At 44.1% G+C, this 22,854-nt stretch overlaps 1 protein-coding gene across 2 annotated transcripts in view; it reads right to left on the minus strand.

Annotated features, from left to right (window-relative positions):
* Positions 1–22,854, minus strand: part of RAPH1 (Ras association (RalGDS/AF-6) and pleckstrin homology domains 1) — a 536,692-nt gene that overhangs the window by 412,862 nt on the left and 100,976 nt on the right. The window lies entirely within an intron of this gene.

Genomic DNA, 22,854 nt, shown 5'->3' on the forward strand with positions numbered 1-22,854 from the left:
TTATCTGCTGGGTAGTGTAAGGCAAGTCACTTCCTCTCTGTAATGCTTTGCCCCCTCCCTCTGTGTGTCTTGTCTAGTTACATTATAAACTCCTCAGGGCCCGAATTCTCTTGTAGTAATTACCTAGCACAATGGTAACCCAATGTCAGTTAGGTGCTTTTGTAATAAAACTAAATAATACTATGGGTGGGAGAAAATAAAGATTTAAATATGGTTTATGGGGCTGGGTTGTTGGATGACCAATAATTAATGTAAAGAGGATTAACTGGAGCAGTTCGTTTACATAATTGTATTTTTAAAGTGTCCCACGGAAGGGCTACAGCAAAGGAAAGGTGCTTCTTTTTTACTGAATTGGTGTAGAAATAAAAACAAACAAAAACAGATTCACGTTAGAACCCGACCTCTCATTTTTCAAAGATGTGCCGTCTTTTTTCGTTACTTCCTACTGGGGCAAAAATATTTGTCCAAAACATTTTTTATGCAAAAAAGGGCCAGCTTTCCATTGAAAACGTGGACTTCTTGTCCAAAAACGGAAGCCGAGAAACTTTTCTGCCAAACGACAAAAGACTCGTTTCTAGTTGAAAATGTTCAGTTTTTCAATGGAAAAAAAAGTCAGATTTCTGACCAGCTCCCCTGCTTACCTCTGCCTGTGTTTGTTGGCCAGACTGAATGTGCCAGCAGGATAAGGCCAGGGGTGGGATCAATATTTCCCTCATCTCCCCCTTCCAGAATTCTAGGGAAGCTACTTCCACTGTGAATTAGTAAAATTCAAACACTAACACAGCAGAAAGAGGGGGGGAAATCCCAGCAGGCAAAACCCATCCTCAGTGTAACTCTGCTGAAGTCAGTGGAGTTACATCAGAGACGGATTTAGCCCCATAGTCCCATCTCTCTCCTCCAGATGTCAGCACAGGACTATATAATATCTTCCCCTCCCCCCAGCACCCATTCGTAAAGTAGAAGCTGATTTGTGGCCTTTCTGTGATCGTGAGGAAGAGCAGGCATCTTTGCTTGTCTCTCTACTGGATTTGTTTTTGTAATTTCTTTTTACTTGAAGGTTTACCAGCTGCTTTATTACCAGACTGAGCTTCCCTCGCAGTCTCTCTCCCTTTCCCTCCTTTTTGTTCCTAGACACAATCAGTGTCTCTGGTCCCAGCTGCCACTGCTGATTTTTCATTACAGTTTAATTTAAAGCTGGGATTGGAATGGAAATGTCTTTTTGCCATTTGGGGTTTGTGAGGCCTGTGGTTTTATTGCCAAAAGCACAAATGTTAGTTACTACTGGTTTTCCAGTGTATAAGTGTTAGGTGCCTGTGGAGAGGGGTGTGTGGGAAAGTGGTGCGGATGCTTGTGAGGAGCAGGGGAAACGAAATAAATCCGCCTCGCACAGAGAAGATAACCCAATTCTGTGCCTCATTTGAGTATTGATGCTGGTGTACATGTTGGTGTGTTTGTTGTTTCGAGGGACGGGGGATGTCGAAGAGCCTGGGGGGAGGTTAATGTGTTCCAGGGCATCAGGTCTGTGCTGGTCACTCATCAGGTGGATGTAAAGATACACTAAAGGCCTGGTATTTTGCTTCCCCTGGAAAAAAAACGCTTTCATTTAATACCTACAACCGCTCTCGTTCCACACTGCAAATAGAACTTTAATGGGAGCCAAACAGTGCTTCTGAACCCCTGCTTGGTCATAGCGCTTCCGGGCAGATAAACAAATCAACAGCAAAGCTGGTCTCCCAGAGAGAGGAAACTCTGTAATCGGACCTCCTGTCTCCCTCTTGTGTCTGCCCTTGTGTGTGGGAGGATTAAGAAGAGCCCACCAGGCATGCCTTACAGTGCAATGATGAACCCCCAAGGAGGGCAAATGAGTGAGCTTTCCACAGGCGTTCACTGCTGAATACTCCATATGGGGGGGGCGTTGTTGTTCTTGGCCACTCTATATAGAAATGATCAGATGAAGAAGGCAAAATTGTCAATGTCTACGTCTCTAATTTCAAAATTAAATTACGCTGAGAGGAAATTCAGGCCTTCCCCTGAGGGATGGACGGAGGAGAGAGGCTGGACAGTTACATTCTTCAATTTAAATATTTAGCATCGGCACAGGAAGCTACTGTTTCTAGCGTGGCAGATTGCAAAAGGGAGGCCTAATCTCTTATCTGTCATGCTAAAAACAATTACTGTCTCCCCTCCCAGCCAGACCCTTATCTTTTCCTGGCTACATCATTTCAGATGTCAGACGGAACTCTCCATTACTTCCTTGGATCATGCTGACTCTTCACACATCCTCCATGTCAACCTCTTCCCCAGCTGGCCTCAGGCTGCTCCGGAACTTGAGCTTGACTGGTACTGATTCATTGTCAGTGTGCCAGCCTGGGAGCACATGGGGCTTTGTTTTGAATAGAGCAGATTTTCTCCATTTCTCAACCATCTCCACTGGTAAATAGACCCTGGGTTACACACAGGCAACACCACTGGCTTCATGGCTCTGACTGAATGGGGTTTTGCCTGTATTCTTAATTCCTAGCTTGATGCCGAGCACTTTCTTCAAAGCACTGACCTTCCTCAATTTCCATTGCACTGAATGGGAATTGAGGCTCCTCAGCATCTTGAAGGATTGAGGCTTTTTAAATTAGCTATAATTCTACAGTTCCGAGTGTAGGTCACGCTCAAGGGAGTTGAAGATGAAATCCACTGATCGGTATATCTAGGTGTTCATATCATGCTCAACATCATGCTAACTGAGCTGAGATGTAGACTGGGGCAGAGTTGGGTGAAGAGCCTTGAAGAGGAGGAGGAAGATTTTGGATTTGATGCAGAAGGACCCAGTGAAGGCTTTTGAGAAGCAGGAGAGATTGTTAGACTCAGCCAGGATGGAAGATGATATTAACTGTGGCCTTTTGGATAGACTAGAAAGGAGAGGCCTTCTGGTAGTACTGAAGTGTAGTACTGAAGGCAAAACATCTACAGAGGTGATGGAGGGAGCAATAGGAGAAGGATGAAGGGTAAGTTGCCCGAGCCATGAACCAGGGCTTCCGCAGTCAGGATCAGGAAGGAAAGGATGTATTTTAGAGTTACTGTAAATGAGGAGGCAATACGTTTGGCAAGAGCATAATGATGTAGTAAAAGCAGAATAAAGAAGGGTCAAAGATAGACAGTTGTACCCTCTCCTTTAGGGGTCTAGATGTCCCAGTTTACTGGCACTATTCTTTTAGAAGTGATGATCCTCGTGTGTTGGCCAATTATTGGGGAGCAGCACGTCTACCCAGTGTGGCTCTGGGCCTGTCCAGTGCCTCAGTTTCCCTCTCTATATCACACCACACTTTCCTTCTCTCCAGTCAGTCATTGGCATCCAGTGGCCTAGGGCACTGAGGTGACTTGGTCCTCTGGCCAAGTCAACCTCCCCCCTCTTTAGAGTATAAACCAAATCCAAACAAACACAGGGAAAGAAAACTTGTCTAAGAGTCTGTCTGCTCTTCCACAATACACTCTTCCAAGACTGCCCCTCTTCTGGGCTCTTGTCAGCACTTTCACCCTCCCCTTCTTCACAGGGGTTCCTGCATCACTTCACTAGCTAGCAGCCTAAACAGTCTCTGTTCTCCCCTTCACAGAAGAGCTGCAGGGTTTGCTGACTATGTGGCAATATAGAGGGATCCCATGCCCACCATCTTCACTGGTTCACAGTCCTTGAAGCCCTGAAGCCCTGCCCTTGTTACTCCCAGCCCTCCTGGCTGCCCAGGTCTCCTCTCCCTGAAGTCTTCCACCAGTTTCCCAGGTCTTCTCTTCCTCCTAGAACTCCTCTGTCCCTGTTCATTTCCCCCTTACTGAATTACAGGCTGCTCTGATTCTTCCAGCAGCCTGCTCTTAATCACCTGACCCTTTGTCACTCATTTCCTACACCTGGAGAGGTAAGCTAAGTCATTGTCTACACCAGCATTTAGTTCATGGCAGCTGCCGTGTGACTCTACCCCTCACTAGCTGCCTCGGATTAACTGTCTGCGTGGATCCTGCTGACACACTTTAAGATTTCATGAATGCACTTTTAAAGAGGACTCGATCAAAGCACATTGACGAACTGTTAATGTGCATCAGCAGGGTCCATGCAGACAGTCTGCAGCAGGTGTGAGTGTGGGTTAGAGTCACACCTCAGTTTCCTGCGACCTGTTCTGTTCGTGCAGCTAACCCCTTAGTCTAGCACAGACACAGCTGAGCCCCAGCATTCTTAAAGGGACAGCTCACCCTGTGACACAGGGAAACGGAGATTTTGTCCGTTTCAGCATAATTGGCTAGATAAATGGTTTGACAGTGTCATTCTGTTTCCCCACATATGCACCTGCAATGCTTTGTCCTCCCACCGTCCTCTGCTTCTTACCTGATTCCCATCCTCTGTTGTCCTTCTCTACCTTAATATTAATGATACTTTGCACTTCCATCTGAAGATTACAAAGTGCATTATAAACAATGAATTGAGCCTCCCAGTATCCTTGTAAGATAAGGGAAATTGAGTAAGTATGACTAAGTGACAAATTAGCTGTTAGTATTTCCAAAGTACCTATCCCTTATAGTATCTGGGTGCCACAAAAAGCTTAAAGAGGACAGTGGGATCTGTCCCAAAAGGAGAGCAATTATCTGTCCTGCTCTTTGATTTCATTGTTGGGTCCTACACTGGAGCGCACTGCTAGATTTTCTTGAGGAATGTTTTATTGAAGAGGTGAGTTTTGCAATGAGGTCTGAAGGTGGACAGGGCAGGACCCTTCCTAATCTCCTTTAGGACACAGATCTCATTAGTGGGTATAACACTCTAATGAGACGGCTCTGTACTCCAGCTCCCTTGAGTTCCCTTAGTGGTAGCTGCCTCGTGGATTCTGATTCTCGTGGATTCTGCCTCGTGGTCCTTCAGAGAGCTTGAGTCTATGCTACTGAATCCTCTATACTGCGTGTCCAGTGATATGAGAGCCAACTCAAATTCTCTAAATACTACCCCCACAAGGATAAGGGCCCCTAATCCTTTCTATCCAAGCTAGAAAAACCTGCCTTCACATCAGCACCCCAGAGAATCCATATGAAATGCATCCTTGGTTGGTTTTTTTTACTCTCTCCAGCAATGCTAACTAACATTCCAGTGGTTTGACCTTTCTCAGAGAAGCAATGCCAGAAAATGAAAATAGTGATGTTTCTTGTCTCTGGTGTTCAGAACACAGTTACAAAGAAAAAAAACAGCTCTCTTCACTCTGTGTGTGGTTAGATGGTCAGATATCACATGTATCCACTGCCAGTAACCATTTTGAAATCCTAGTGCAGTGGTGAAACTGGAATGTCTGGTGACTGCATCACCAGTCAAGTTAATTGAGTTGATCTGAACAATTGATGAGCTGGAAACAAGGTATGAGATTATTTGAAAGGTACAATGTTTCTGGAATAGACAAATATCTCACCAGACAGTTAACATTTAGACCTCTCTCTAAGATGCACTCAAATTTAAGTAGTATCTAAAGCCATGGCCTAATCTTCCTCAGAGGAAACTGTTTAAATCTTCAAATAGATTATTGCTGAGGGGCACTAAATATCCAAGTTTTTCTCCAGTGTTTACAGACATAAATGCAGGAGAAAATGTGACCTGAATGTTAGTTGTCCTGGAATGTTAGTTGTCCTGTTTGACAGGAAAATGGGTTTTTGATCTCATTTGCTGCTACAGAAATCTTTTCAGAAATCTCTTGGAAAACCTCATAAAACCCAGGTTAGCTGCCACATATGGGACACATTAACTCCTCATTTCTGCTGGTTCTTAGCAAATTTTTTTCTGGTGACAACACATGAACTTTTGTGTGTTTTTGTTTTGCTTCATACTGCAGAGAAACCGGTGGTCTCGGTTTGGTTTTGGAAAGCACTTAATGTAAAGCGCAGCCCTGACATATCCAAAGAATCCGTTAGTTCTGTTAAATCATGTGGAACCACATTCAGGCTCTTTGGCAGGAACTGGAGGTTGGCCTACTTTCCCTTTCTTGAGTTTCTAGAGCAGCAACCATTATTCCAGTGAAGGCGCAGGTAGAGCAATGTAGAAGCACATCTGAGACATGTGCTCACTGGACACAAATCTTATGACATACTCCAGGGGCAAATGAGTTCGGCAAAATGTCATTAACAAACGTTAAAAGCCTCACACAGAACAAGCATCTGAGCATTTCAAACATGGCCTCTGAAATGGGAACATGACATGTGCGTGTTGAAAGGGGAAACTCACTGAGCTGCCTCATTAGAATTAGTAATATACTAGGCCAGATCCTCAGCTGGTGTAAATTGTCATAACTCCACTGACTTTGATCATTCATTGACACCAGCTGAGTAGCTGGTCACTGTCCTGACAAAAAGATACCACCAGACACTGCACAGACTACATCTCTCAGCATCTGAAACCCAGAACTTCTGGGGGCCGAGGCAGATCACACATCTGACTTCAGGCCTGGAGTCACCTTTCCTACTTTCAACCAAGCCTACTTTCATCTCTAAAAACCTGAGTCCAAACCAGAGCTGAGTTTGTTAGCCTCAACCTAGCAATTTGTGGACAATTGTCCACTTCACAAACCCTTACCTGCCCACCTTATAACACCCACCATACATTGTGTTGCAAGCCTCCGCTCGGGAGAGGACCCGGACTGGAATAGCAGGCCTGTTGTAGAAATGGACGGAGGGGGCTTAACTAAAAAGAATAGAGAAACTTGCACAGCTCTTGGCAGCCGTGAACTTATTTCTAGCTGGTGTTATTAGCACTTCACTTGCTTCATCCATTTTTCAAAAATGTGACTTATAAGAGTTTTGTGCCTTTGGGTGAAGGAAGGGGTTGGTGGATTGAACGTGCTCAGCATGCAGAGATATAACCTTGTATATATGTTTATGGTGCAGGTATGTTCAGCCGTCTACAGTTAGAAAAAGGGTTTGCGTACTTAGCCTCACTCCCGAGAAACTGAACAGACAACTAGAAGGCAAGGCAAAACCTGCCAGATATTGAAGGTCTGTCCGTATTAACCCAGGGCTATTTTTAGTTTTCTAATGTAAAAAGTGGGTGAGATGAAGAGTGAAGTGATCCGTTTCCAGCAGAAAAACTAGCTGAATCTTCATTAATAATTCCTTATAGAAAGCTGTGTGCCTTTATCTGACAGCCTGACAAGCCATACTAAACAACAGTTACTGCAGGGATGTAAGAGATATAATCTCAACACCAAGCCTTGTGGAGGTGCCATTGTCATGTTACATTAAGATGAGAAAAGCCTCCCTCTTAGTAGAGAGAGATTGCAAGAGGGTTATTTTATCAGGACACTAGGAAAATGTGTCTGTGACATTCCACTTTGGTATTTTGATTTGGGGATGCATTGGAAATTAGATCTGATAACTGGTGTGATGGGAAGAAAGAAGAAGAAAACAAAAACAAAACAAGAAAACCCCAAACCAAAACAAAAAAAACCCCTGATCTTGTCCTGGATCTGCCAGTCACTGATAATGAGAAATAGCCCACATCAAAATCCTAGCTGTGACCAGCTCAGAGCTGTGGGGAAAGTAAGGTCCCCAGCTGAATGTCATGGCTGACTTCCCGGCGGCAGCGTGGTCTGGTGGATAGGTCATTGGACTGGGAATTGGGTAGTATGGGTTCACATTCCTGGCTTTGCTATTGACCTATTGCATAATATGTGGCAAGTCACTTCTCCACTCTGTGCTTCAGTTTGCCCATCTATAGAAATAATGGAGATGCTTTGAAATCTGTGGCTGGAAAGAGCTTGGTATTATTATTTTCCGGACCAAGAACCTGAATCCAAACACCTTTGACAAATTCAGATCTGAATCTGAACTGAAGGGCTTGGGGTCTATGTCCGCTGCTAATGAAAATTATGTGATCCAGTGCCCATTTTGTGGACGTGACAATGGAGGGAAAGGGCAATTTTTAAAGCTGTGTGTCTAGGCCAATTTCAAAATGGTCCGTATGCCCGGAGCTACTGGCTTGTTTGCTTTCCTCCCTCTTCCTGATCTTATCTGCATTTCCCAAACCCTGCCTGTCAGGCCGTGCCCTTGTTAATAACCCTCCAGTCCTCTCAGAGCAAAGGTTGCCCCACAGCTTTCTCTTCTTCCTGCCGCCTGTCAGGAAAGGAAATCACAACTGTCAGGAGACAGTGACACAGAGGGAACTGGGTAGCACACCAGGGTCAAGGGTAAGAATGTACGAAGAAGTGAGAAACCACAGGCGCTGCAGCCGGTGCTGCACAGGAAAGGCCCTGGGCCTGCTTTTCCTTGTTTACTACCTTGGGATGTTCCAGGAAGAAATACAGCTGGTTTTAGATCTGATCCACACAGCAAAGCACAAATAACTGCTGATGAACAATTCACCACTATAGACTGAATTGACACCTAATAAACTTGGCCAATGGAAAAAGCCTTTGAAATGGCTCCACTCCTTCCTCTCAGACAGAAACAAAAAGGGTGATATGGACAACCGTGCCTGCATTGACAGGGTCAGTTCTCTCCCCTCCTCACCCAAGGTTTATATGGAGATGCTGGAAGCTCTGGTGAGACAGCAAGGGCTGAAGTGCCAGCAGTACGCAGGTGACATTCAGCTAGACATCTCGTTTTCATCCTGCAATAGAAGTACCATTTCACAGCTTCTCTCATGCCTAGCTGAGATCAGTGCCTGAGGAAGCTGGACCTGGACAAGACTGAAGTGATGCTGGTAGGAAGAGGGAAGTGTTTTGAAGAAATCTCCTCCCTAAAAACCCCGTCTATTGGCAAGACCTGCCCTCAGATTGAGGACCCAAAGGCTTCTGACTAATTTAACAGATTTTGCAGTGCACGCAGACAAGTGTGCTTTAGTGGCAGAAAGAAAATGTCCATTCCCACCTGTGGCTAGCTAGAAGATTGCACTCAAACCTGTTGGACTCAGATCTGGTCACAAAGGTCCATGCATTTGTAAAATCTAGGCTGGCTACTGCAATTCTCTACATATATCTAGAAATGAAGCCCCATGCCCTGAAAAGGCTCCAGATAGTTCAGAATGCAGCAGCCCAGTAACACAGGTCACTAGGAACATGTCACCCCTATTCACTGCTCTCTGTATTATTGAGCACAGGGAGTTCAAGGTCTCTGTCCTGATTTTCAAAGACCTGTATGGAATATGACCTGCCTACTGCAGAGAATGACTCTTCTCATGATCATGACCCTCCCCTACCAGCATTGTTCCACCAGAACAATGACAGTGTGGGACGACGGAGGTGGTGAGGATATTGTGGGAGACATAACGTCACAGGGGTTGGAGCCAGACAAAGTAAGAATGACCACTAGCCTTGCTGAAAGTTTTGGGGTTTTGGTTTTCTGAGGAAAAGTCACAAATTTTTGACCAAAGAAGCCACTTTCCTTGAAAACTGTCATTTAGTTGAAAACCCAATTTGTCATGGATAAAGTTTATGGCCCAAAATTTTCAACCAGCCCTACAAAATACAAAACCTTCCAGCTGTCACTAAGAAACAAATTAACAATGTAAAATGGTCTTTCTAGTTTGTGTAAAATTCTCCAATCACTGGATTGTAACCCATTCAGCATAATGATTATAATAAATAATAACACTACCTCACAGCACTACAATAAGGCTTTTATCAGGAGCTCTCTGAGAGACTTCCAAAGGATGTCATTACCATTTTGCAGCTCAAGAAACTGAGGCACCGATTACTGAAATGATGTGTCACCAATAGGCCAATGGCAGAGCTGGGAATAGAAGCTAAGAGCACCGGATGCTATCAACTAGGCCACACTGCCTGCAAGTCAAATATAGAGCCACCGATCAGTGACTATGAAAAAGAGAGTTGGAAGAAGGTGTGGAATGTGTAAGAGGCAAATTCTGTCTTAAGTAAATTCTAAAAATTTATCTCTCGATTCTGGAGTTAAATTACTGTTGTTGTGGCAAAAACAGGCCTTTGTGGGACAGAGGGAAATCAGAATCCAGAGAAAGGGACCACTGGGAGGTAGCCAAATGCCAAACAGAACCCCTCTGGGATACTGAAAGTAGTGAGAACATTTCCTATTTTCCTGTTAATAGTTTCATATTTGTTTTTCAGATCACACAGAGAAGCCAAGTCAATACCCTGGGCTGTGGCTGGCAGCCATTCACAGATCTGTGTCTGGAATATCAGACAATGTTTTGCACAAGTGTCCTGGAAAAAGAAAAAAGAAGGTTACATAGGGAGAGGTCTATAGAGAAGCAAGCAACAAAAGAAAGAAAAACAGAACTACGCTGAAAGACATACCGAGCATGTCTTCCAAGAACCATCCAAAAAACCTTTCCTTAACTGTTGAACTTATCTTTCCTATTCAAGGATGACTACTGCTAATAGAAGCCTGGTGGAAAAGCTGCCAGTTACACAAACCAAGACAATGCTATGAACATGCATGAGCAGATATCTACAGATCAAGACAAATATAAACAGTGCTTGAAAACTAATTAGAAATGTACATGGATAATCACAATGGGAAATGCAAGCCGAAAAAGCGATCAAGAGAGAGAAACAAATAAATACAAAATACAAAACCTTCCAGAAGACGCGAATGCCATGAAAAAAGCAATTGACCGGGGCAGGAGAAAGAATTTCAAAATTATTTTCAAATTGCAGTGATTTGGGGGAAATACTTTTTCAGAAGGTACAATATTTGGATTAGAAAATTGTATTATGTTATAACTCAAGATGCTGAACTCAAGGAAAGAGTAAAATATTAGCATAACAGCACGTAATTCAGAGATAAAACTGACATGGTAAATAATAAAATACTAAACTGCTAGACTCTGCTGCCACTGAAGTTAACGGCAAAACTCCTGCTGATTGCAATGAGGCAGAATAGGCCCCATGAGAGATTAGTTTAATTCATAACTCCTGAAGGGTTCAATCACAAGTCCTGCTGCATCCTGTGCAGGGGAGCAAGGAGCCGAGAGGGTCTGGGATTGGGACAAGTGCAAAGGTGAGTTGCTTTCCTTGGCAGGGAGCTGAGAATCAGGGCCATAAATCTGCATTTGCCAATGGTGGAGATATTTAAGTGAGCCCATTAGAGTGGAAAGAGAGGAGCAGATCAGAAGGGCAGGCCTGAGCAAATATTTCTGGCTGGAACAAAGGAGAGGAATTCCCAAAGATCTTTTTACTCTGGATCTTACAGGTCTAGATATGGAAATGTTACTTTAATTGCACATCTTTCCCCAAGTCTCAGCGGGAACGAACAAACACAACAATTGTGTATGATGGAATAATACTGAAGAATTAAAAACTCTTCCACATTTTTGGTTGCAACTTCTAAGCCCTTTGATGGGTTCACTTATAGGTGGATTTCTACAGACTGGCCTGTATACAATAGTGATATCAACATACTGCTAGCTAAATTTATGAGCAGCTTAAAATCAACAATTTTAATGTTGTGTGAAGTACTTGCAGCAAGCAATTTATTTGATGAATTTAATCCCTTTTCTTATGTGGGAATGACTACATAGATTTAGACTTTATTAATTTGTTTGAAATTATTTACCAGATTGGTTATGCAAACATATTTCAGCTCATGTGTTAGCCTGAAAATTGTTTGCCACAGCTAGTGCTTAAAATATTCATTATTCATGCTGTGTGACTGGTCACTGATGTCATGTGGTATTTCTTCCTTACTAGCTGACTCCCAAATCCACTATGTTGGCCACTAAGAACTTCCTGTGTAAATACATATTTGGCTAAATATTCAAGACGTCCCCTCTTTGCATGGACATTCTTGCAAACAAAAATTTGCCCAGGCATGCATGGAAAGTGAATAAAAAGAGCCACAAAAGCCTGCACAGTGAATTGACTGAGTGTGGTTCAGATGAACATTCGCTACCACTTCTTAGCAGTATTCAGCCATCTATTGCCACAGTATTCACAGAGACATGGAGGAGGATGGGCAAACCATTTCTGGCAAAAGGCTCATCCTGGATATTCACCCATCCCCACACTGATCCTATCTTCAGGTTCACCTACTTGCTCACCTCCAGGGAAGCAGGCAGATCCTGATGGTTGCCTTCTTTTCTTTTACCGAACTTCTGTCTGGGGGTCTTGTTTTCAGAGGAAGATTGGCAGCCCCACACTCCTCCAGTGGCAGGTCTTATCCTGGGGGGCAGGGAAGGGAAGGCGGGGTGGACTGATTCTCCTATCATCTCCTGCAGCAATAGTCTCCTGCATTACTAATTATTATTATTATTTGTATTATGCTAACACCTAGAGACCCCAACTGAGATCTGGGACCCCATTGTGCTAGGTGCTGTACATGCATAAAACAAGAGACACTCCCTGCCCCAAAGAGCTACCAGGCAAAATAGACAAGGGGTGGGAGAAAGGAAAGATTACTGTCTCCATTTCACAGAGAGAGGCACCGATATAATGACTTGCCCAGGGTCACAGAGGAAGTCGGGGCCCAGGCAGGAATTGAGCCCAGGTCTCTGACTTGCTAATCTCTAGGCATTGCTGCAGAATCTCTACCCAAACGTAGCTACGCTCTGGAACTTCCCTAAGAGTTATGCACCAGATGGCATGACAGCTTCTGACAGGCTGACTCTCTTTTAGTTCTCACACTGCAAACTTTCAGACTGATTTCTTTTCATGACAGGAGCACCCAGATGAGGAAGCCATGTGCTAGGCACTGTACACACACATAGTGAGAGACAGGCCTGGTCCAAAGACCTTACCATTTAAATTAAGCCAAAACAATAAATTGATGGAACAAACTAGAGAGGGGAGGGGGGATGAGTGTCACAGTGACAGGAAGGTGTGGTTATGCAGACTGGCTCTGTGCACAGTTTGCAGGTTGGAAAAAAATTTTTTTATACCAAGATATAAACAAACGAGAGACACGGTGCCAGAAGTCCCTGCTGCCTACCAGCCTAGCTATTTCTGGAGCAAGAGTTCAAGAGAAGCCCCAAAATTCCAGCTGATGTGTGGATAAGTATAGCAGAAGGGCTTCACAGGGGGAGGTATTGGGTTCTCCCGGCAGTGGAGAAGATCACATAGTCTATCCCCAAGCCAAGGACCAGAGGGGAGAGAGAACTGTATCACCTACATCTACATGATAGGAAAGGGCTGCTAGCCTCCCATGAGAAGAGAAGGGAGAGTTCTTGCAACAGGGTAGAGGGTGGCAGCACATGCTGCAGCAAGGGTATTTTGTGCAAGGATTTAGAAAGGTGATGAGACAAGGGAGCAGCTGTACTTTCTAAGAAGGGTTTGAGACCCTGGATACTTTACTGCATGTATACTACCTAGCAGCAGCAGCCCCAGCCCCTTGTTCTGTCTGCCACATGGAGTCTGGGCAATCACACTCCAAGTGAGTGGCCAGCACAAATTCTTCTTTTGGCTGGTCTCTCTCCAGCACCCTCCAAGGTACATGAAGGTTGACTCTGAACTCATTTTATTCAAAAGTTTCCTGTACAATACTCCACTTGAAGGTGTTAAGTTAACTGGGTGGGGTGGCAAATCACAGATGCCCTGTTCTAGATGTTACCCACAACTATGAGCATAGATGGTCTTGCACAGGGCAAGGTACAAGCTGCTATAGCCATGTACAACACACACTTTGCTTCTCTACAGAGGAAAAAGGACACCAAACTATCTAAACTCCTACATGCCACAAGAGGCCACAGCAGTGGTTCCCTTAATTCACCCAACAATATTGTTAATCTATCCAGCTATATACTCTTAGCCCGGCAGAAGAGTCTGTCCTATCTCAGGACCTCTCCTTCTGCCCCACCACTCCCACGAACGTGATACAGTTCTGCGGTGACCTAGAATCCTACTTTCGCCGTCTCCGACTCAAGGAATATTTTCAACACACCTCTGAACAGCACATAACACACAGAAACCTTCCTACCAACGCTACAAAAAGAAGGATTCTGCGTGGACTCCTCCTGAAGGTCGAAACAACAGACTGGACTTCTACATAGAGTGCTTCTGTCGATGTGCACAGGCTGAAATTGTGGAAAAGCAGCATCACTTGCCCCATAACCTCAGCCGTGCAGAACACAACACCATCCACAGCCTCAGCAAAAACTCTGACATCATAATCAAAAAGGCTGACAAAGGAGGTGCTGTCGTCATCATGAATAGGTTGGAATATGAAGGAGAAGCTGCTAGACAACTCTCTGACTCCACATTCTACAGGCCATTACCCTCTGAGGGTTACCAAAAGAAAATACATCATCTGCTCAAGAAACTCCCTGAAGAAGCACAGGAACAAATCTACACAGACACACCCCTAGAGCCCCGACTAGGGGTATTCTATCTGCTACCCAAGATCCATAAACCTGGAAATCCTGGACGCCCCATCTTCTCAGGCACTGGCACCCTGACAGCAGGATTGTCTGGCTATGTGGACTCTCTCCTCAGGCCTTACACTTAGGGTGACCGGACAGCAAGTGTGAAAAATTGGGACAGGGGGTGGGGGGTAATAGGAGCCTATATAAGAAAAAGCCCCAAATATCGGGACTGTCCCTATAAAATAGAGACATCTGGTCACCCTACTTACGCTGCCAGCACTACCAGCTATTTTTGAGATACCACTGACTTCCTGAGGAAACTACAATTCATTGGTGATCTTCCAGAAAACATCATCCTGGCCACTATGGATCTAGAAACCCTCTACACCAACATTCCACGCAAAGATGGACTACAAGCCGTCAGGAACACTATCCCTGATAATGTCACGGCAAACTTGGTGGCTGAACTTTGTGACTTTGTCCTCACCAACAACTATTTCAGAGTTGGGGACAATTTATACCTTCAACTCAGCGGCACTGCTATGGATACCCTCATGGCCCCACAGTATGCCAACATTTTTATGGCTGACTTAGAACAACGCTTCCTCGGTTCTCGTCCCTAGCACCCCTGCTCTACTTGCACTACATTGATGGCATCTTCATCATCTGGACCCATGGGAAGGAGGCACTTGGGGAATTCCACCATGATTTCAACAATTTCCACCCCACTATCAACCTCAGCCTAGACCAATCCACATAAGAGATCCACTTCCTGGACACTACAGTACAAATAAGCGATGGTCACATAAACACCACCCTATACCAGAAACCTACTGACCCCTCTACTTACCTACATGCTTCCAGCTTTCATCCAGACCACATCACTCGAGCCATTGTCTACAGCCAAGCTCTAAGATACAACCGCATTTGCTCCAATCCCTCAGACAGAGACAAACACCTACAGGATCTCTATCAAGCATTCTTACAACTACAGTACCCATCTGCTGAAGTGAAGAAAGAGATTGACAAAACCAGAATAGTACCCAGAAGTCACCTACTGCAGGACAGGCCCAACAAAGAAAATAGCAGAACGCCACTAGCCATCACCTACAGCCCCCAACTAAAGCCTCTCCAGCGCATCATCAAAGATCTACAACCTATCCTGAAGGACGATCCCTCACTCTCACAAACCTTGGGAGACAGGCCAGTCCTCACTTACAGGCAGCCCCCCAACCTGAAGCAAATACTCACCAGCAACTACATACCACACAACAAAAACACTAACCCAGGAACCAATCCCTGCAACCAACCCCGTTGCCAACTCTGTCCGCATATCTATTCAAGGAACACCATCAGAGGACCCAACCACATCAGCCACACCATCAGGGCTGTGATATATGCCATCCAATATACCAATGTGATATATACAATATACCAATGTGATATATGCCATCATGTGCCAGCAATGCCCCTCTGCCATGTACATTGGCCAATGTCTCTACACAAAAGAATAAATGGACACAAATCAGACATCAAGAATTGTAACATTCAAAAACCAGTAAGAGCACTTCAATCTTAAAAGTGGCAATTCTTCAACCAAAAAAACTTCAAAAACAGACTTCAACGAGAAACTGCAGAACTGGAATTAATTTGCAAACTGGACACCATCAAATTAGGTCTGAGTAAAGACTGGGAGTGGATGGGTCACTACAAAAGTAATTTTCGCTCTGCTGATACTCACACCTTCTTGTCAACTGATGGAAATGGGCAAAATCCATCTTGATTGCATTGGCCTCGTCAGCATTACAAAAGTAATTTTCCCACTCTTGATATTCACCCCTTCTTGTCAACTGTTGAGAATAGGCCACTTCCACCTTACTTGAATTGGCCTTGTTAGCACTGACCCCACACTTGGTAAGGCAACTCCCATCTTTTCATATATATACTGCTTACTGTATTTTTCACTCCATGCATCTGATGAAGTGGGTTTTAGCCCATGAAAGCTTATGCCCAAATAAATTTGTTAGTCTCTAAGGTGCCACAAGGACTCCTCGCAGTTTTTGCTGACACAGACTAACACTGCTACCTCTCTGAAACCTGTAGCAATATGGAAGAATCAAAGTAAACTGTGGCTGCAGGGACTCCCCCTCTCCAATGATGGAAATAGCCCACTCCCAGAATAAAAGACAAAAGGGCCTAATTCCTTTCCTTCCTGGGGTCCAAATAAGAGTCCTGCCTTGCTGGGATATAAACAGGTTTCATAATAAAAGTTCTCACTGCTCAGCAGGCCATCAAAGTACCTTCCTGCATTGCATACAGCCTTTCCACCAGAGGCCCATGCCTTTCCTCTTCCTCTTTTTATACATGTCAGCTGGGCCTCATAGGTTAACAAACTCCAGCTGCATCCACTCCCCAGACACTTAACCCCTTGCTGTCTGCTTCCAAACCTGGCAGACCTGACCGGAAAATGGGGTTTTGGCCTTGGCTGGATGCTATGGTGCTAAGGGCTATGTAAATATTTTTACCAAAATAGACTAGAGTGGATCAGTTGTTCTCAGCCTTTCCCATACTGTGACCCCATGTTACCAAAGCTTCAGGACCCCGCTCCTCTCTAACCATAAATAAAGATGGGGGAGGGAGGGGTCAAATCCCCTGAAACCTGGTCACAACCAACCTGGGTGGTTGGTTGAGAATTGAAGGATTAGATACATTATTTCGATAGTGTGGCCACAAGCTAGCTGCCCCACGGCCTCTTGGGACCCAGCAGGTACTATGACTACATACACCCAAGAGCTTGCCTCTGTGTGTGTGTTTTTGGGGTACACAGATAGACTGTTGAGTTAGGACCGCATTCAGTTTACTCCCCAAGAGGACTCACTGTGGGTGTTAATACACATTTTAGGGGCTGTCATTTTAACAACCCAGGATACCCTTTGGGACTGCCCCTTAGTTAAGCAAAACATGTCCAGGCTGCAGTAGCAAGTATCGTATGATCTCATCATGTGCGCATATACCCAAGCTGCTCAGGAATCGCACTTATTTCTGCTTTCCTCTAAAGTGGTGAATGACAGTTGTGGACAGATGAAAGCAAAGGGAAACATGAAACACTCTGATTTCAAAACACTCTCTCCTCCCCCTCGTCTTGGAAAAAATGCACATCAGTGGGCAGTTTTTGTGATGTCCTCATCAACAGGACTGACAAAATCATTTGTCATTCTTTGGTCTGCTGGAAAACCAGAGTGTAGGGAACATGGCCCCCGCTGACCATGGTTTTCATTCCACCCGAGCTGTCAAGTTGCTTAACTGAAGTCAGCCAAGAGGTACACAGATCAGCACATAACAGTTTCTGCAGAAACCTACAGTAAACTCTCCTGTATGGCTCAGTGGATTGGGAGCAGTTTGGCTGTGTAACTTAGGATGTGTGTCATGTTCCCATGCAAACGGATGCAAATATATCATTTAAAATCTGCAACGAGGATAATGAAAGCTGATAAATATGTAAGTGCGTCTGGGTGGCCCTGTATTGACTCAAAACAAAATGCGTCTCCAGCCTAATCATACTAAATGAATCCCCTGAAAAGGGTGATACAGATTGCAATGGAAGAGAGGCACTGTTTTCACTTTTACTAACATGATAGGGGTATTTTACACAGCCATTAGGGATGATTGAAAAAATTTAATTTGCTTCCAGCTTTGCTAAGGTTTCACCCTTTCTCAGCTGCTCGAGAGAGTCTCTCTCTTCTGGTAGCGTGTTTCCCCATGGAAAGGTGGGAACATACCACATTCGAGCAGCACGTTGAGCAATATGTAGCTGTCTGTCGAGCATGCCTCATACTGTATGTTAATCAGTTAAGGGAGCATGGGCTCAAATCCTGCATCAGGAAAGTCAATAGGAGTTTTACCATTGTCTCCAATGGGAGCAGGACAAGGGCCCAAATAAACTGACCAGGTGCTCAATCTTGCAAACACTTAAAACATATGAGTAACTTTAGTCATGTGAGTAATCCCATAGAATGTTCACATGAGTAAAGTAACTTCAAAGGGTTGCAAGACTGGGACCTATAATGATGCCTGATTTCAGCCTCTTGGTCGGAAAAGAGGCTGGATGGCTCAGAGGTTTGGCAAGGGCTTAAAGAAGAACAACATTGATACGTGAACTCATGTTTGATGAGTCAATGTGAACTAATCTAAAACCTTCACTAAGTTATAAGTCACACTCACAGCTTTCACTAATTAGTGCTATAGAGGTGTAAGGTGCGGTAAATAAATTTCACAGTGATGTACAATGGTTGGGTGATTTTGGACAAACATTACATTTATTATTTTCACTATTTCTGGTGAATTGTCTATGCACAGGGAGTAAAGAGGCTCAGGGAATGGACACTCAATTCTAGAAAGGCAAAGGGTTTTCCTCCCTCCAATGTGAGCTTCCCCCATGAGATTTGCAAAGTACAAAGACAAGGTATGTTATTGTTACGCAAACAATCTCTGTTATTTTATTGCAATCTACTTTTGGCCTCCTGAGACTTGTAAGCAGCCCAACCATGTTCTGAGATTTATAAATACAACAAAGTTAAGGCCTACAACACACTTTTATTCCAAAGGCTAATCACTAGCATCTTGAAGCTTCAATGGGGCCCAATAGGCTCTGCTTCAGTCACTTTTCAGACCATGAGTATCTGTCTCACTTAGACATGGATTTAAGCCACAACATTTGGAAGCAGATGATGAACCCCGAAGCTCTAGAACTGGAATTTTGGTTTAGCCCATGATAAAGTTAGGGGCCATTTGCAAATTACAGACCCAGTTTTGGAATTATGATGCATCTAATATAGGGATCAGAGTAGCAGACGTGTCAGTCTGTATTCGCAAAAAGAAAAGGAGGACTTGTGGCACCTTAGAGACTAACGAATTTATTTGAGCATAAGCTTTCGTGAGCTACAGCGGAGATGTTTGAATCTGGAATTCTGCTTCAGGTTCAACCTTAATACTCTCCTTCCTAAGTACAGAGGCAGCTTTCTTTTTTATTTTATGTATGTATGTATGTATGTATGTATTTTTGGCCATTGATTCTCTGAGACTTGTTGGTGAGGTCTCTGCTTTGTCCTGGCTTCCACCTTCCTGGCACTTTCCTTGGGGAAGTTAACCATTATGACAGTCCATGCTTTTATTCTGAAGGTTAATAGCAATTTTCTTAGGACTGCAGAAACTGTGTTGCCATTTTTTTGTGCTAATCCTAAATGTGATAAAGGGACGAGTTTTCAAACACTAGATTTCCAAAGAACTTTGAAGATTTAACTTCACAGAACAAGTAATTTTAGAGCTTCTGACAGACTGGGTTTATGCAGTCCAAGGAAGAAAGGGCAGCCAGAAGGCAGCAAAGGGTATAGTAGATAGATGGATATCTAGCTGTGTTGATGAAATATATAAAGTAAGGGTGGGGCTGGGTACGGGGAGCGGTCTATCGGGGTTAAGGCTGAGAATGGATCAACATTGAGGGCAGAATGCCAAAAGGAACAATAAAGGATATATGTTTGGCTGCAAAATGGAGCTCAGTAAATACATTTTCTGAGCATTATCAAGTAGCTGTTTGTTCATCAAAGGATGCTGTGTCAAAGGATACTACCTTTTGTCACAGTTTTAAAAGCGGCAGTAACTGGGGAATGTGCAGAGTCAACATTTCGGGGCCTCACCCTGCAGTCACTGCATGCTCAAAACTCCGAGTCCAGTGAGAGGTTTAAAAAATAACAATAATCTCAAGATCAGACCATTGTGGGTAAAATGATGACAAAGTATGGGTGGGACATAGTTTGTGCATTTATAATACATCCTGAACATCTGTTCCTCTATATGACAGACCTGCCTCATGTTGTAAATGTAATCCAGATTGTTCAAGCAAGTCTAAAAGACACAGAGCCCTTTGTTATGAGAAAGAGGGTGAGACAACAAAAAGTGAACTGGTTTTCAAAACATAACTCCCAAAGTCCAGGGTGTTGGCGTCTAGAGGTTTGATTCAGCCCATTCTAAAGAAACGGACAAGCCACGAAATCCAGATCTGGGTTTGGACTCCAAGAACACCCCAAGTTCCCTCAGGTTTGGGCCAATATATGAATTGTTATTAAAATGTTTGCTTTGGTTTGGTTTACTGTATTTGTTTGTTACCTAAGCTTTCAGGTTTTTATTCAAATGAAGGGGATTGCCCTCTCCCCCACACCCTCTATCCTGAATTCTCCCTTAATTCAAGCCAGGCTGGATCCCATACACAAAGGACACACACATTGGTAGAGAAGATGCAGTGCTTTCCAGAAACAACACTGGTGCATAAGCCATCACTGAGTCGACTGCTGCTGCTCCTGTTGTTTTATTCCCTAGAATATTGTCTCAGAGAGGCAGCTCTTCTGGGAACAACGTAAGATGATGTGCCTCTCTCCTGCACCAGATGAGGTCATTAGTAAGCCAGGCAGTGGTGTGAGGAAGACCTGCAGACGCCTCAACAAGATCAGAGACACTGTTATTCTTTAAAGGGGGAAAAAAACCGTATTGGGCTGCAGGCTTCCTTAGTGTAGTCCCAGTGGCGAGGGGACAATCTGTGCCAGCTGTCAGGAGCATTGAGGTGTCCAAAATCCATGGATGATAACAGTGCACAATGACACAAATATTGCGGTGATCAAGTATTGCATCAGATGATTATATGATGCCTTCCCAAACACAAGACTATATCCAGAATTTTCAGATCTACTGTAGTGGGCATTACCAGTCTCCGATTATAACAGTGCTTCAAACAGTATTGCTGCATTGATTTTTTTTTTTTGGTAAAGTTTTCTCACTTTCACCCACTGCCATTTGACTCTCCGCTGGTGGCAAAGGGCAAATGTTTGGTCATTCTGAAAATCCAGCTTCAAATTACAACTGGAAAGCAAAAGGAAAATATTACCTTCTTGGTCACCATAGAAGCATGACTTAAGGATCAAACCAGCAAAGGAGGGTGGAGGGGTGAGGGCTGACGGATGCAGAGAGAACCCTTTTCCCCTTTCAAAAATGAAGTAATTAGTTTAGTAAAAACAGAGCGAGGACAGGGAGGTCCTTTTGTTTGGCATTTATAATGGGATCCTCGCTCCCAGTCAGACTAGTGGCAAGATGGTACCAGATTGTACACACTGTTGAAAGCAGGGAGTTGGGCAACCCTAAATTACTTTCAAAGGGCTCCATCTGGGGAATCGTAATTTTTGAAAGCAGGCAATATTTCCATTGTGTGCAGCATGCTTCTGCTAGCACGGTACCACATACTTATCAGGAACCATCAGAGATAATGGACGTGAACAGATTCCCCACAGCAAACGTGTTTTTCCTCTGGTTTCAAGTATTGGATGGAAACTTTGGTTATAATGGACAGTTTCCCAGATATTTATGGGCATTGTGACTAGGGAGCGGGAGCTGGGCTGGGCAGCTGGCAAGCATTGGCATGAACTGAAAGAGCTACAGAGATTTCATTTCCTACAAAATAATTCTTTGCAAGCTGGATAATCTTTAGTTAAATAAATCCTCTATGAAAAGAAAGATTTTATATATTCCGTGAAATACTTGGAACAACAATTGCCTATGTTCTTACTGTCCAGGAGCATAAACAAAAAACAAGCAACTGATTTACATTTCCCCATATTACTTTCAGAAGAAACCTTTTCTAAAACTAAATCTCCTAGTCCATGATTGCAGACTGCATTTAAATATATAGGAGAGAGACAGACTATGGGAAAGGAGTTTTGAGTAACTATTTTATAAGCTCCTGTCCTTTGAACCCTGGCTCACACACCATTCACCATCCATATACCCCTACCCTTCTTTGTCTGAATATAATGGGCAGAAGATGGAAGCACAGCTCAGTTCATTGGAAGTAGTGTAAACCTTCAAGATAATTGAAATGATACATATTGCAGGAGTTGTTTGACTAAAACAACACCAGGAAGAGAAGCACCAGCAGAAAGAAATGACTCTGGTAGCAAGGGTGAGTTTGCCATCATAAAGCCTTGAAATCTGAAAGGGGAAGAGATTCAGCTGGATGGGAAGTTTATAAACCTTTTGACAAACTGTCTTACTGGTCCCACACCACAGAGTTGGAGCAGATTGGGACGCCAGACACAAGAACTCATTGATAAGTGTAATGTAGATGCACAGCGGCACCAGGAAATGTTTAAGCCAAAGACAGAGATTTTTGCAGTGAGAGGAAGGCCAAGAGGGAAAACAGGGATCAAATAGAAAAGGAGTAATGTGGCACCTTAGAGACTAACAAATACGGCTGCTACTCTGAAACCTCTCAGGGACCAAATAAGTTGTTATTTCTGGAAAGGGGAAGGACTGGGGCACAAGTGACTTCTGGTGATTGGGGGAGGATAGGAGCAATGAGAAGAAAGGGGCAGGCTTCTGGGAGACAAGGGCTTCATCTTCCCCTTAGCCTCTTTCCACTCCTACAACTCTCTCCTCCTTCTCCCCTGTCACAGGTGCAGAAGTTTCTCATCTTCTCTCCTCCTCTAACCCCTCCACTTTCCCCAGTGACCCCATCCCATCCTGTCTCCCTGGCACCC

Source organism: Natator depressus, chromosome 11, assembly GCF_965152275.1.
Source record: "Natator depressus isolate rNatDep1 chromosome 11, rNatDep2.hap1, whole genome shotgun sequence".
NCBI classification, from domain to species: Eukaryota; Metazoa; Chordata; order Testudines; family Cheloniidae; genus Natator; species Natator depressus.